Below are 16,834 nucleotides of genomic sequence, written 5' to 3'. Positions count from 1 at the left end.
TAAGCATTTGGATGATTTTAACAAAATGATCACTGATTTGCTCAATCTTGATGTTAAGATTGATGACGAAGACAAGGCGTTGTTGTTATTAACTTCTTTGCCGGAGTCCTACGAGTTTTTAGTAACCACTCTACTACATGGAGCCTATGATATTGATTTTGAAGATGTTTCAAATGCCTTGATGAATAATGAGGTGTGAAAGAAGTAAAAGGAGGCATATCAAGATTCTAGCTCAAATGTTCTCACTGTTCGTGAAAGGACTTCTACTTGGAAAAGGAGAGAATGTGGAGAGTCCCAATCAAAGTCGAGAGGTAGATATGGTAATTGGAGAAAAATTGATAAAAGTGAGTGTGCATATTGTCGACAGAAAGGGCATTAGAAGAAAGATTGTCCGATCTTAAAAGAGAAGGGGTCGAAGTCCAATGTGGTTAGAGATGACGACACTGATACAGATAATGCCTCGACGATCTCCTTATTGATTCTTTATTTTGGGTGCTCCTATCATATGTGTTCCAACAGAGAGATGTTTTTGGACTTCAAAGAGTTCAATGGTGTAGTTGTCTTTATGGGCAATGATAGTACTTGCAAGATGACGGGAATCGGCTCAGTACAAATCAAGATGTTTGACGGGGTTATACGAAAACTCAATGATGTGAGGCATGTCCCTAACTTGAAGAAAAATTTTATTTTCCTTGGCGTTTTAGATGTGAGTGGTTATCGTATCACTTTGGAAGGAGGGAATTTGAAAATAGCTTGTGGAGCTTTGGTGGCAATTGAAGGAACTAGAAGAGGTAGCATATACTACCTCAATGAAACCACAATAATTGGGCATGTTGCTGTGGCAAGTTCGAAAGAACAAGACATATCGAAATTATGGCACATGAGACTTGGGCATGCTGGTGAGAAGGCGCTTCAGACATGGGTGAACCAAGGAGTCCTTAAGGGTGCCACAACTGGTAAAATTGATTTATGTGAACATTGTATATTTGGTAAACTAAAAAATGTGAAGTTTGGTACATCTATACACCAAACAAAGGGCATTTTGGATTATGTTCACACTGATGTATGAGGCCCCACGAAGAATGTCCCATTGGGAGGGAAGAGGTGGTTTGTCACCTTTATTGATGACTACTCGAGGAGAGTTTGGATGTATCCTATGAGGCACAAAAATGAGGTTCTCCAAATCTTCCTAGAGTTGAAGAAAATGGTAGAGAATCAGACGGACAGGAAAATCAAAAAGCTGAGATCAGACAACGATGGAGAATATACTTATGATTCATTCCTTAAAGTATGCCGAGATGAAGGGATCGTTCGACACTTCTCTGTTCCTGGTAAGCCACAACAAAATGAAGTTGCTGAGAGAATGAACCAAACATTAATAAAGAAGGTTCGATGCATATTGTCTCAAGTAGGATTGAGTAAGGTTTTTTGGGCTGAGGCTCTCAGTTATGCAATTCACTTGGTGAATCGTTTACCTGTTTCTGGAAATGGTGGGAAAACTCTACTTGAGGTATGGTCGGGTACTCCTGTTAATGATTATGATAAATTGCATGTATTTGGGTGTCCTGCTTATTATCATGTGACAGACTCAAAGAGCAAAAAAAAAAGCCAAGTTTATAGGCTTTAGCAAAGGTGTGAAGGGCTATAGGTTATGGTGTCCAGAAACAAGTAAGATTGTTAATAGTCGAGATGTGACATTCGATGAGTCTGGAATGTTTTTGCAGAAAATTAAAAATAATGACGATGCATTGAAGCAGGTGGAGAAGGTGGTGTTCTCTCCTGATATGGTTGCTCCTACTAAAGAACTTATTGACCAGGTAGATAATAACTCTGATGTCTTAGAACAGGAGTAGCAAAGCCTTGTAAATGAAAAAGTGGAGGAACCTGAGTCTATCCCCAAGAATAGACCACGAAGGGTAATTCGAAAACCTGCAAGGTTTGATGATACGATAGCATATGCTTTCTCTATGATTGATGGAGTTCCCAGCATACGTATTGAGGCTTGAGGTGGTGGCAACCAACTCAGTTATCAACTTGGAGATCTTATGACAAGGTGGAGATTGTTGTAAATTGTCATAAGTTTTGATTTGATTTGGAGATCTTATGACAAGGTGGAGATTGTTGTAAATTGTAATAAGTTTTTATTTGATTTGGTTATTTGGATTAGATTTGATTGGTTATTTGGATTAGATTTGATTTGATTATTTGAATTAGATTTAGTCATACCAGATTTAGTTAAATATCGGGATTTGATATCGGGATTTGGGAGAGTTTTGGGTGTCACATTGTATTTGTTGAGTGACATATTGGTGAGAGTCTTTGTAGTGTGATAGTGAGGTATTTACTCGTAACGCTTTGGTTTATTAGTGATTGGTTGCTACCTGTGGATGTAGGGGAACTTCTTCTCTCCGAACCACGTAAATATCTTGGTGTCTCTTTGTGTAATTTCATTGTGTAACTTCTTCTCCCCCAAGATATCTTGTAACTCTGTGTGTAATCTCTCCCAAGATAATTGACATATCATTGTCTACTTCATAATCCAAAATAATAAAATTAGCAAGAAATATGAATTTGTCCACATAAATTACGATACCCTTGATCTTGCCTTTTGGATGACTAATAAAGGGATATGCTAGTTGGAGAATGATGCAGTAGATCTAGCTTTACCAATGTCTAACTTTTTGTAAATGGATTGGTCTTTAGATTAATGCTTGCTCCCAAGTCACATAATGCTCTATCTATCTCATTCACTCCAATTGATACTAGAATTGTTAATGAATCATAGTTTTTCTCTTTTAGTGGGATCTTGATTCACTGTATTCTTCATTTAGGGCCATCACGTTGAATTCTTAGAATAAAAATAGATGGGTGAGAATATACTTCAAGAACTAAACATAGTAGGGCATCTATTTCAAGGCTTCCATTATCGAGATGCTTATGTGTGACTTTTTTAAAAGTATTTATGAAAGTTTTAAAATGGTGCCCCTCCTTTATTTTTATTCTATGTGGAAAAGGAAGTGATGGGATATAAGTTCTTTCTGCTTATATTTTTATCGAAAACTCTTTAGGTTCTCCACTACTTTTTATTTTTTTTCTTGTTGAACATCTCCTTCCTTCTATTTCTACATACTAGTTGTTTATTGAGTGTGGATGTTGTTGTCTTTCTTATTTCCTCCTTCTCCCTAGGGTAATATGCTCCCACCACTCGAACGTCCAGATTTCGCAAGGATGCTTGCTGGCCTTATATTACAATATCGTCCCTAAATTCCTTTGATAGACTTTCAAAACATGTCCCCAGAATGTGCTAAGCTTGGCAGGTTCCTTTCCCTTGGACATTAGCTTGTTGAGATCATGTCATTTGATTTTGTAGTCCAAAACTGATAGGTAATTTTTCGACATTTGTTGATTGTATGAATTTTGGTTCTTCCATGAGAAATTTGGATGATTCCTCCACCCTAAGTTGTAAGTATTTAAAAATGGATAATTCTTTTAGTTGCTTTGATTATATTGGTTTTTAATATAAAAAACAGGCTCGATTGTCGGGACGGTGACCAAAAGTGTGTTCTTCTCCACAATATACACAGGATTCAATTGCTATTTGAGTCATCATAGCTGCTATTTGTATTGGCGCTTTATTTATTGATCTTTGTCCCTATACAAAAATCTATAGAATAGTAGTCGTAGAGGCTAACTGAGTATTGATAGATATTAAAGCGTCAACTTCTAGTACTCCTCTGGTCTTCTTCCCTAGATTGCTCCTTACATTAGCTCACGATAGTTGTTGGAAACTATTTTTTCTAAAATCTCTTGTGCATCATTGTATGTCTTTGACATAATGGCCCCTTGGAAGAAGCATTCACCACTTTTTTAATCGTACATTTCTAATGGGTGCGAAATAATTTATCAAAAATTTCTCTGGCAGACTATTCCAGGAATCAATTGCCTTAGGGGTAAAGTGTTCCACCATGATTTAGTAGCATTCCTCCACAAATAAAGAAATAAATTCAATCTATTCATGTCTTTTATCTTCTCCTTGAAATTGAAATGAGTCACTTTCTTTCAAAAAGAACTTTAAATGGAGGAGAAAATCTATTCATGTTTGCATGTCACAAAGCGATGGAGCCGCGTCAAACCACACAACCCATGATGCCTTGCTCCACAAAGCACATGACGCTTTGCTCCACGCAAGTTTTGACATCTGTCTTACCGTTTCTCTTCTCACCGAACGACACGTGGGACGTCGAAATCTTCCTCTCTCCTCCTAGCAGATGAACCCACAAAGCACATGACACTTTGTTCCACACAAGTTTTGACATGTGTCCTCATCTGTCTTACCCGTTTCTCCTCTCACCGAACGACACGTGGCACGTCAAAATCTTCCTCTCTCCTCCTAGCAGATGAACAAACCGATTTCTATTTGTTTTTTCTTGGATTTTACATTTTTGTATATTTCAATTTTGAACTCAAATTAAGTCGATTACTTCAACGAAGATGAAGATTGAAGTTCCATCTACATCCTAGTATTTTTTTCCCTTGAATTTTACTTTATTACCTTACTTATGAGCATTGGAAATAGGCTCAACACTCATCCTTACCGTTCTTGAATATACTCTCGGTGCTATGACTCAGACCAAAATTTCGCCAAACTCCATTGAATTTGCGGAGTAACCTCCCTAGATGAAGATACCAAAATATTAGATCTCAAATGGTTAAGGAGAATCTCAGATCTGAAGAAAGTTGCTCAAGAACTTACCTCATGGACTCTTTTTTTTTTTTTTTTTTTTTTTTTTTTTTTTTTTTTTTTTTTTTTNGTTCCATTTGACCCTTATAATGGTTGGAGGGGTAAAAGGACCTATTTACCCCTCTATTGACTTTGACCGAAATTTTTTTTTTTTTTTTTTTAAGTGTGCAGTGTGTTGGTGAGTGTAAATATCTAAATAAAATATATGTTGAATGGCAGATGCAATTGAATAACAGAGAGCAAGTGAGAATAGTAATAAAGAAGGTTCTCGTTGGAGAGTTTAAATAGATATGTTGTTGAACTCTTTGTGGTGTATTTTAGCTCATTTTAACATATTCTCAATCCTAGTTCAAAAGGTCATGCATAATGATTACTTCCATAATCGTTTTGTAATTTCCACAACATTTCTCAGATGATTGTCGTTCCTTTTACCTTTTCATGGGTGACTAGACCTCCTAATTTATTTCCTTTAATTTTTTTTATTTTTTCCTCTCTCAATAATCCTTCAACTCATCTCCCTATTCTTTGAGTGCCTCCACTTGTGGTGAGATCACCTAAGTTTTCAAGGGATGAATATTTGGATTAACACTCATTTTTCCTTGGAGGTAGAGAGTTGTCTTCTAACTCATTTAGAAGTCCTCTTTTAACCAAACTCCCAATCCTAGAGATTAACGTGGTCTAGTCTTAAGTGCCAAAGATAGGTACTAGGAGAAATCTTTTGTCGTTTATTTTGAGTTTCAACTGTTTTAAACATCTCGGTATTTAAAATAATTTTTGTTTCGCTCGTTGTAACATAATATAAGTTATTTTCAAATTTTGCAGAACAAATATGAATACCTCTTTTGCAAATGAACACTTCATTGATTTCAGAAGATACTTTATACAATTGTTCTGATAAACAAGAGATATATATTAGACTTCTTTCCATTTTAGGAACAAAAAGTACATTATCTAATATAATGAATCTATCTCCAAAAAACAACTTTAAATTTCCTACTGATCTTGCTGAGACAACCTCTCCTATTCCAACTCTGAGTGTTATCTCGCCTTCCACAAGCGTTCTCCAGGAACTAGTTTCCTAATTAAAAGAACAAATATGATTAGTGGCCCCTAAATCCAATATGCAGGTTGAGTTATCATACCCTACTAAACATATTTCTACAACTAGTAAATCTCATTTACCTTGTTGTGTCTTTTCGGCTTTCTTCTCTGCCATGTATTTTGGGCAGTTTCTTTTCCAGTGCCCATTTCCGTTGCAATGGAAACATTTTCCTTTATCTGCATTTTGAACATTGCGTTTGCGGTAAATAGGAATCTTATCTTTCCCCTTACCCTTCTCCTTTATCGAAACATTTTTAGAAGTTGAAGGACCAAACTTATTTTTGGAGAACGATCTTTGTAGTAATTTCTTAGAGACAACAACATTTGCTTCTCTTCCTTGTCTCTTGTTCATCAAGAGGGACTGATAAGTTTGTAGCTCATTGAGAAGAGTAGTCAAGTTATATTCTATTTTGTTCATCATCGCATTCGTGCAGAACTGTAGGAAGCTCTTCGGAAGAGACTCCACAATAAAACTGACTTGACTCTTCTCATCAATGATAGCTCTGTTAGATTGAATGGCACGATGACCTATATGGGTCACGACCTCATGTATTTATAGATGCGTATAATGAAGATTACATTCCAAATCTATGATTTGGTAACAAACCATAAAAATCATAGATTTGGTAACAAACCATAAAATCATAGATTTGGTAACAAACCCTTCAAATCATAACAACTAGTAAATCTTAGACTATTTTAGTATATACAGTTATGATCTATTTTAGGTTTAATACCCCCCTCAATCTGGACGATGTACTACTAAGTTCAGATTGCGCCTAAAATAGCTAAAAGAAGGAGCTGGCAGTGGCTTTGTCATGATATCGGCGAGCTGATCCTTGGAAGATATGAGTCGAACATCAAGCTGACGAGTCGATACTCGTTCACGAACGAAGTGATAATCAACCTCAACATGCTTCGTCCATCGATGAAAGATTGGATTGGCGGATAGGTAGGTGGCACCAATGTTGTCACACCATAGGCTAGGCGCTCGCGCTTGCGAGATCCCGAGCTCACGCAAGAGGACTTGGATCCAAATTAATTCGGCAGTGGCATCAGCAACCGCCTTATATTCGGCTTCCGTACTAGAACGAGAAACTGTCGATTGTTTCCTCGAACTCCAAGAGATAAGATTGCCACCAAAGAAGATCACATAGCCTCCAGTGCTTCGACGATCATCAGGATTCCCAGCCCAATCAGCATCTGAAAAGGCACTCAACAAATCAGTGCTGGACTTTGTAAGACACAAACCCATATCAATAGTGTCATGTAGATAACGGAGAATTCGTTTGACTGCCGCCCAATGTATAGAAGTCGGAGAGGACATGAACTGACACACTCTGTTGACACAGAAGGATATATCAGGACGTGTCAGAGACAAATATTGGAGAGCACCAACGACACTTCGATAGCGAGTAGTATCCTCAGGTGAGAGCTTTTCACCACCATTCAATAACAACTTCTCACTGGGAAGCATAGGTGTGGGCACACCTTTGGAGGTGAGCATATTGGTTCTGGCTAATAAATCTCGAATGTATTTATGTTGTGTCAGAATAAGTCCACTAGAAGTATGGCGGACCTCAATCCCAAGAAAATAACTCAAAATACCAAGATCCTTGACGGCAAAATCATCCTGAAGCTGTGTAAGAAGTTTCTCAGTAGCCGTAGAAGATGAGCTGATGATAATAATATCATCAACGTAGATGAGGATATACATCTGAATGCCCGTTTTGTTAAAAATAAAAAGAGAGACATCAGCCTTTGAAGGTGTAAAATCCAGCTGTAATAGTTTGGAGCTAAGGCGAGAAAACCAGGCACGCGGAGCTTGTTTAAGGCCATAAAGCGACTTATCCAGCTTGCAGAGATAACCAGGGTGTTGAGAATCCACAAATCCAGGGGGCTGCTTCATATAAACATCTTCATTAAGAAGGCCATGAAGAAAAGCATTTTGAATATCAATCTGCCGAATAGCCCAACCACGAGAAATAGCAAGAGATAATAAGAGCCGAATGGTAGTGGGCTTAACAACTGGACTAAAGGTATCATCATAATCAACGCCATACTGCTGTTTAAAACCTTTAGCAACCAGGCGTGCTTTGTAGCGATCAATAGAGCCATCTGGCTTTTGTTTGAGTTTGAAAACCCATTTGCAATCAATAACGTTAAGACCAGCACGAGGAGGAACTAAGTGCCATGTCTTATTTTTTTGAAGCGCCTGAAATTCATCATTCATTGCCTGACGCCAGAGGGGATGCTCCATAGCAGTAATATGTGAAGTAGGTTCAGAGGCAGAAGACCGAGCTACAAGATATGTTACTGTTCCATCTGTACGCACCTTGGGTTTCTTGATATTGTGCTTCAATCGAGTACCATACGGATGAGTAGTAGGTGCAGGATCCACATTTGAGGGGACGGCCGTATCAGCCGTTGCGAGGGGAGCAACCGATGCTACAGCAGTTGGTTGACCAGCGGCCGAGGATTCGACCGGGCATTGCGCAATATCATCTGCTGGCGGAGGAGCCGAGGCCTCAATCATTGGCGGAACAACCAACGCCGATTCGCATGGCAGCGACGCGGAGGATTGTTGCGGCAATTCCGAAGCTGATGTAGACACCAAATTTTCTGCATCCAAAGAGTTAGTAGGCCCAGACATATGCATGTGATCATTCTCCAAATTAGTACTGCTATTACCCAAATGCAAGGTGCACAAATCAGGGGCATTATGTGTCGACTGCATGATTGGGGAAGAATTAGGTGAGGCTCTCTTGAATGGAAAAACATTTTCATCAAATATGACATCTCTAGACATATAGACACGACCAGAATCGGTGTCAAGACACTTATACCCTTTATGTGAAGAACTGTAGCCTAGAAAGACACATTCCTTTGATCGAAAAGAGAGCTTTTGTTTGTTATAAGGACGAAGATGAGGCCAACAAGCACACCCAAAATTTTTTAATAAGGAGTAATTTGGTGGGGTATGAAAAAGAAGCTCTAAGGGGCATTTTTTATCGATGACACGAGTAGGAAGACGATTGATGAGATATGTGGCTGTAAGAAACGCGTCGTCCCAAAATTTAATAGGTACATGAGCATGAGCTAGAAGGGCTAGGCCAGTTTCAACAATATGACGATGCTTGCGTTCAGCAGACCCATTTTGTTGATGTGTGTGAGGGCACGAAACACGATGACCAATTCCAAGGGAACGAAAAAATGTGTTATGAATTTTCTGATATTCCCCACCCCAATCAGATTGGACCCACTTGATTTTAGTATCTAGGAGGCGCTCAACATGAGCTTGGAATTGCAAAAATATACGAGGAGCTTCTGTACGATCATGCATCAAATAGATCCACGAAAATTTACTGAAATCATCAATGAAACTAATATAATATTTAAAACCCCCAACAGATGGAGGTGCAGGGCCCCAAACATCCGAAAAAATAAGTTCCAAAGGTGACGAAGACCTATGGGAAGAACTAGTATATGGTAATCGATGACTCTTTGCTAACTGACACGCATTACAAACTGACAAAGATGACTCACTAGCACACGAAATATTATTTAGACGCAAAATGGATTTTATTACTTGAGATGAAGGATGTCCAAGACGTGCATGCCATTGGGCGTGAGTAGTAGATCTGCTCACCAAGGCGTGCTTGAGATTATCGACATCGGATGGCTTAATAGGATAAAGACCAGATTCACACCTCCCATTTAGGAGACTTTTCCTCGACTGTCGATCCTTTATAGAAAAATGCCAAGGATGGAATTCAAAGAATACGTCATTATCACGAGAAAATTTATGAACAGAAAGAAGATGTTTGGAAATTTCAGGCACATGCAAAATATTACGCAACGCAAGAGGACGAGTAGCAGTATTAATTAGAGAATGACCAGTATGCAAAACACGCAAACCTGCTCCATTGCCGACTTGAACTTGTTCACCTCCATGATAACGTTCACGCACAGCGAGACGATCCAGGTCACTGGTGATATGGTCCGTAGCGCCTGTGTCGCTGTACCAATTTGGGTCAATCTTGTAAGAGGAAGTAGCCGCCAGTGCCGTAGGAGGAGCAGAAGAAGGTTCATCTTGATAGGACTCATCCATCCTATGCCAGCAGCGGATAGCAGTATGCCCCACTTTGCCGCAGATCTGGCAGGAAGGACGAGCAGAAGGGCCACGACGATCACCAGCAGGACGAGAGGGTGCATAACCTTGAGAACGACCACGACCGCGATCCCTACGCCCACGATTCTTCTGCTGACCACCACGACTAGCATAATTGGCAGAAGATCCAAGATTTAACTGAAGTTCAGCCTGGTGTTGTAGTTGGCGAGCTTCATACGTCATTAGATGTGCAAACACATCATCAAGGGTGAGGGCTTCACTCTTGGTAGTCATTGAGGTGACGAAGGGATCATAGTCAGGGCCAAGACCAGCGAGAAGATACGCGATCACATCATCATCCTGCAAGGCAGAGCCGGCGGCGGCCAGCTCGGTGGCTAGCCCTTTGATCTTGCAAAAATAATTTGCAGCAGATTGATCTCGTTTCTTGGACGTGGCGAGCTCAACACGAATCTGAGTAGTGCGAGCACGAGTTGACGATGAAAACATCCGCTGCAGGGTATCCCACGCCTCCTTGGACGTAGTAGCGGCAACCACATCATGAAGAATCTCCTCAGACATGGAGGAGAGAAGGCCGCTAAGGACTTGTTGATCCTGATCATACCACTGATTATAGGCCGGATTAGAGACCAGCTCAGCACCAGCAGCAGTTGAGGAAGGGATCAGCTTGGCAGGTGCAACATTGGTGCCATCGAGGTAGCCCATAAGCTTCGTACTCCGTAGGTAGGGGAGGAGCTGGGCACGCCATATGATGAAGTTGTTTTTGGTTAGACGAATTGTGACAACATGGTGTAGAGGGATTGGGCCAAAAGTCGCCATGGTAGTTGAGACGGTGTTGGAGATGGTGGATGGAGAGGAGGAAGAAGACATGGCGAGGAGTTTAAAAAATAAACCTTGGCTCTGATACCATGTTAGATTGAATGGCACGATGACCTATATGGGTCACGACCTCATGTATTTATAGATGCGTATAATGAAGATTACATTCCAAATCTATGATTTGGTAACAAACCATAAAATCATAGATTTGGTAACAAACCCTTCAAATCATAACAACTAGTAAATCTTAGACTATTTTAGTATATACAGTTATGATCTATTTTAGGTTTAACAAGCTCCATTTACTTCTACCACATTGAAATGAACCATCATGTCCAGAACATGTTCTCTAACAGAGGTCCCTTCTTTCATGCAGCAGTTGTAAACATATTTTATGGCATCATGTCTAAGAGAGAAGGACGGTTGTCCAAACATCCCTTTCAAAGATTCCATAATCTCTATTTTTTTTAACCAAAACATCATATATGCTGGCTAAAATGTACACTCGGGCTTTGTCATTTGCCCTTGTCCATCTGTCATATGCATCCCGAATTGTTCGGTTTGCATTTGAGCCAGGGTTTAGAGGACATTCCTCAATTAAAACAAACCTCAAATCCAATTACAAGTATTGTGTTTATGTTTGATTTTCAAGTTGCGTAATTGTCACCCTTTGAAGCGAGTAATTGTACTATTGAGCTTGACATGCTGAGATATAAAACAAATTCTATTACTGAATTGACTTAATCATTTTTAATCCAATCAGATTTAGCAAATGTAATAATGTACTCAAAAATTATTAATTTGTAACGATACTTTAGTGAGTTAGAACAACTGCTATCGAGGGGTAGTCGACCACTCCTTCACAAAACCAAGACATGTTTTACTTAAACACTAATCCCACAATAACTCTTATTCCTATAGTGTTTAGTGCGCCACTTTGGTCAAGAATATACTAACTCTTAGTGAGTCAGAGCAACTGCTACCTCCTAGGTGATTTTTTCAAGTATTAGTTAAAGTACTAGCTCGATCTCCAAGTAGCAGGTGTTCTGTAAACCGTAAACTTAAGTACCTCCAACCTAGATAAGATTGTGTCAGGTGAGCTTTCTTGTAACGACAGTTTTACAAGATATCGACCTATTTTAACTATTAAAATTGATCATGCTTGGTTGTTAACCCTAAGTGAGCATGCAGTTATCTTTGTTATAGATTTTAACGTCTATCTTGTTTTATGACGTTCAAAATAACCTATAACATACATCTAACATGCTTTATATAACAATTATATAATCATCCATTCCATGCAATAATATAACAATTTATATCTATCACTCATGGAACCCTAAACATGCATCTATACATTATAACATTTATAACATACTTGTGATGTAACGACCAAAAATTTTCTACTTAATTTAAGATCGCTACTGTATCCATATCATAAATATTGAATGCGGAAATACTTCATTTAAACTTTTATAAAACATAACCTAAAAATAATTCGACTTCATAAAACATAACACTGTCGCATAAATAAATGGTTAAATAAAAAACATCCTATTCTAGCCTAAGTTTAAGAAAATAATACGAATACCGCATGCATGTACCATGGTCTCGAGTTGTGATGTCATCGTCAGCTGTACAGGAACACCTTGCCTTAACCTGAAATAGAAATAGCACATGGCTTGAGTATTTTAAGAAATACTCAGTAAGTGACCTCGCTATTGGGGGTTAAATGCAAGAACATGTGAATGCAATGACAAGACCTATCCTCAAAATGAAACTATTAAAGGCATTCCAAGAGCGGTAACATTCATACTTTATGGTCATAATTAACCATGATGTAAATGTAACCTAAAGTAAATAAAATGTCTTAAAATATATTCATGAAATACAATAACTCTAAATTACTCTAAATTATAATCCACCCAAATTTTATAATAATGAAACTTCATTCTTCTTCAATGTAGTATGAATTGAAATATCTTTTGATAATTCAAAAACATTTTCTTCGCATCTTCATTGAAATATATTGTATGATTGATGTCTCTTGGTTTATATCAACTTCTCTCTCCAAGTAAATCTGCATCATATCTATCTCTATCTCTGCCTCGTGAAAGCCTTTTTACTTTTTCTCAAATCTTTTTTTTTATTTTTATTTTTATTTTTTGTTGATGAACTCTAATATTATGCTAGTTTATGCTAGTTGAATAGAGGGAATGAGGTTAGGATGAAAGGTCAGTGGAGAGAGGTAGGTAAGTTTTATTTTATTTTTTATTCAAAGTGTTTTAATCTTGGAATAACTTGTGCCCTTGTTCTAAGAGTTCTTTGTTAACTCTTGAAGTACCACTAAGTAAAAATTCTTAACAAATATACTCTAATCCATATTAGTCATAAACATTTATTTGCATGCATAAAACTTTCGTAAGCCTTATCACTTGGTACTCATAGAAACTTTGATTTCTTATAAAGTGTCTTGAGGGATAGTTACCTATTTTAAATCTTGATTCATACTCCAACATTGTTTTAATTCCCTAAAACCTTTCATACTTACCCTTAATATTGTAAATGAGTCTCATATACATTCTCATAGTATTTTGAGTCTTCTAGGATCTTGAAAACGTCATACAGTTTTCATAAAGGTCTTTTTGTGATGTCCCACATTGGTTGGGGAGGAGAACAAACCACCATTTATAAGGGTGTGGAAACCTTCCCTAGCAGACGCGTTTTAAAGCCTTGAGGGGAAGCCCGAAAGAGAAAGCCCAAAGAGGACAATATCTGCTAGCGGTGGATATGAGCCGTTACAAATAGTATCAGAGCCAGACACCAAACGATGTGCCAGCCTTCTCGTTGTTCCCCGAAGGTGGGTAGACACGAGGCGGTGTGCCAGTAAGGACACTGGGCCTCAAAGGGGGTGGATTTGGAGGCAGTCCCACATCGATTGGAGGAAGGAAAGGGTGCTAGTGGAGGAAGGAAAGAGTGCCAGCAAGGACGCTGGGCCCCGCAAGGGGGTGGATTGTCATGTCATATTGAGCATTCTCCTAAAATTTCATGAGCAACATAATTCATCTAGTAGGTTTGTAAATGTCCACTTGATTTTGTTCATCATTAATGTCTCATCTTTGTAGATGAATTACTTATGCAATTTGCCTATTTTCCATACAAAATCAAGAAATTTGTAATATTTCTTCTCTTTGGGCTACCTACTCCAAATCTAGTAAATTTTTGGAGTCAAAATCATGACATGAAACTGATTAAAAACTTCACCCTAACTCAATGCAAATCCAATGCAATAGTAAATCACATGGATCTGCGAACAACTTACTGTATTTGTTTGTAGCCAAGTTAGAGTTTGAGAATTTGGTAACTTTCATTGTAAACATTGTTAAAAAGGTTTATACCTTATCTAGTACAACACAAAACTAGAGCTCCTATAACCACAACGAAAAGGCACAACTTCTTGTTTTTCAACGTCTTTGTAATATCAAGAAGGAGCTTAACAAAATTCTCTTCTAAGAATTGGTATTATATAAGCATGGTGGATATCATCAGANTTATGACGTTCAAAATAACCTATAACATACATCTAACATGCTTTATATAACAATTATATAATCATCCATTCCATGCAATAATATAACAATTTATATCTATCACTCATGGAACCCTAAACATGCATCTATACATTATAACATTTATAACATACTTGTGATGTAACGACCAAAAATTTTCTACTTAATTTAAGATCGCTACTGTATCCATATCATAAATATTGAATGCGGAAATACTTCATTTAAACTTTTATAAAACATAACCTAAAAATAATTCGACTTCATAAAACATAACACTGTCGCATAAATAAATGGTTAAATAAAAAACATCCTATTCTAGCCTAAGTTTAAGAAAATAATACGAATACCGCATGCATGTACCATGGTCTCGAGTTGTGATGTCATCGTCAGCTGTACAGGAACACCTTGCCTTAACCTGAAATAGAAATAGCACATGGCTTGAGTATTTTAAGAAATACTCAGTAAGTGACCTCGCTATTGGGGGTTAAATGCAAGAACATGTGAATGCAATGACAAGACCTATCCTCAAAATGAAACTATTAAAGGCATTCCAAGAGCGGTAACATTCATACTTTATGGTCATAATTAACCATGATGTAAATGTAACCTAAAGTAAATAAAATGTCTTAAAATATATTCATGAAATACAATAACTCTAAATTACTCTAAATTATAATCCACCCAAATTTTATAATAATGAAACTTCATTCTTCTTCAATGTAGTATGAATTGAAATATCTTTTGATAATTCAAAAACATTTTCTTCGCATCTTCATTGAAATATATTGTATGATTGATGTCTCTTGGTTTATATCAACTTCTCTCTCCAAGTAAATCTGCATCATATCTATCTCTATCTCTGCCTCGTGAAAGCCTTTTTACTTTTTCTCAAATCTTTTTTTTTATTTTTATTTTTATTTTTTGTTTGCTAGCGGTGGATATGAGCCGTTACAAATAGTATCAGAGCCAGACACCAAACGATGTGCCAGCCTTCTCGTTGTTCCCCGAAGGTGGGTAGACACGAGGCGGTGTGCCAGTAAGGACACTGGGCCTCAAAGGGGGTGGATTTGGAGGCAGTCCCACATCGATTGGAGGAAGGAAAGGGTGCTAGTGGAGGAAGGAAAGAGTGCCAGCAAGGACGCTGGGCCCCGCAAGGGGGTGGATTGTCATGTCATATTGAGCATTCTCCTAAAATTTCATGAGCAACATAATTCATCTAGTAGGTTTGTAAATGTCCACTTGATTTTGTTCATCATTAATGTCTCATCTTTGTAGATGAATTACTTATGCAATTTGCCTATTTTCCATACAAAATCAAGAAATTTGTAATATTTCTTCTCTTTGGGCTACCTACTCCAAATCTAGTAAATTTTTGGAGTCAAAATCATGACATGAAACTGATTAAAAACTTCACCCTAACTCAATGCAAATCCAATGCAATAGTAAATCACATGGATCTGCGAACAACTTACTGTATTTGTTTGTAGCCAAGTTAGAGTTTGAGAATTTGGTAACTTTCATTGTAAACATTGTTAAAAAGGTTTATACCTTATCTAGTACAACACAAAACTAGAGCTCCTATAACCACAACGAAAAGGCACAACTTCTTGTTTTTCAACGTCTTTGTAATATCAAGAAGGAGCTTAACAAAATTCTCTTCTAAGAATTGGTATTATATAAGCATGGTGGATATCATCAGATGCTATAAAACTTGGGATACTTACAAATCAAACTTAAAATGATAGTCTTAAAACTTTAACTATGGTAATACCTTTTAACCAAGTTGACATTGCTAGGAAAAATTCATCGATAATTTCTTACTACAATTTGTTTATGTTGAACTTCCTAGAGTGCATTTGTATACCATAAGGAGGATTACCACAAAAAACTTCTAGTTGATTTAGAGACAATGACCTTAAATTTGTGATCCTTTGGATGGTGTGTTTTGCCTAACATGTACACCATGACTACTACCTACCGATAATCATTAAAAATAATTTGCTTTAAACAAGGCTAGATTTAAATATTCATAAATCCATTTCAAATTTAATAATAAAAATAACATAGTCAAAAATTGAAAAAATAAAAAATAAAAAATCTCGTCATTTTTTAGAAATAAATGTAGTTGACTTACCTCAACATAAAAGACTACAAAAGCCTAACTATTGTGACTTGATTTTATGGCCTCCTTTACCTCCTCATCCATACATGACCTTTGTCTGAAAAATTGTAAGTGTGGTCTTAGTATTTAAAAATACGCAATAAGTAACTTTATTATTGGAATCAGAAAATTCAATCACATGCAATCATGTTAGCATGGTGGTCCTATCTTTTTGTAAATGTTCCGTTATTTATTAGAGAGAAATTTCAAACATTTTGAAGCTTCTAACATGCAGAAAAGCTAGTTCGAGAAGGCATGTGTCATCCAAGTAACATCACATGCTTTAGGCATGTAATACTTGACATTCAATCAAA

The 16,834-nt window shown here is 37.5% G+C and overlaps 1 non-coding gene across 1 annotated transcript; it reads right to left on the bottom strand.

The window, feature by feature from the left end:
• Positions 1 to 10,182: 10,182 nt before the first annotated feature.
• Positions 10,183 to 10,322, bottom strand: LOC111784341. Its single transcript, XR_002813524.1, has one exon. It is a non-coding gene; the product is annotated as a small nucleolar RNA Z247 (small nucleolar RNA).
• Positions 10,323 to 16,834: the final 6,512 nt, after the last annotated feature.

The sequence above is a fragment of the Cucurbita pepo genome, unplaced genomic scaffold (assembly GCF_002806865.2).
Source record: "Cucurbita pepo subsp. pepo cultivar mu-cu-16 unplaced genomic scaffold, ASM280686v2 Cp4.1_scaffold000189, whole genome shotgun sequence".
NCBI lineage: Eukaryota > Viridiplantae > Streptophyta > Magnoliopsida > Cucurbitales > Cucurbitaceae > Cucurbita > Cucurbita pepo.
The sequence above is the reverse complement of the archived record's forward strand: the minus strand, read 5'-3'. Positions and strand labels throughout refer to the sequence as shown.